Below are 460 nucleotides of genomic sequence, written 5' to 3' on the forward strand. Positions count from 1 at the left end.
AAAAAAATAATCCGAGCAGATTCAATAGGGACCTCGCACGGTCGTGCTCGGGCCCTAAAAATATAATCCGAGCAGATTCAATAGGGACCTCGCACGGTCGTGCTCGGGCCCTAAATATATAATCCGAGCAGATTCAATAGGGACCTCGCACGGTCGTGCTCGGGCCCTAAATATGATGCCGTCGCCTGCTTCCACCCTCAGGAGCGGATGGGCGAAGCTCGGAAATCCCCGCAAGCGACCAGCTAACGGCTGTCGGGACACTGAAGAACTGCTGTCAGCAGCGGTACCATCGGGGAAAAAACCCTCCGCTGACCACCTACGGTACCGTTGCTGACAACAGTTCAGGATTTCCCCGGGGTTAGGGGGTTAACGCAACTTAAATAAAAGTCAAACTAAACTAGCTAGCGTTGGTTTAGCTAGCTAACGTTAGCTAAAAACAACTTCAAAAACAACTTCAATG

This window comes from Micropterus dolomieu, unplaced genomic scaffold, assembly GCF_021292245.1.
Source record: "Micropterus dolomieu isolate WLL.071019.BEF.003 ecotype Adirondacks unplaced genomic scaffold, ASM2129224v1 contig_14076, whole genome shotgun sequence".
In the NCBI taxonomy this organism is placed as follows: domain Eukaryota; kingdom Metazoa; phylum Chordata; class Actinopteri; order Centrarchiformes; family Centrarchidae; genus Micropterus; species Micropterus dolomieu.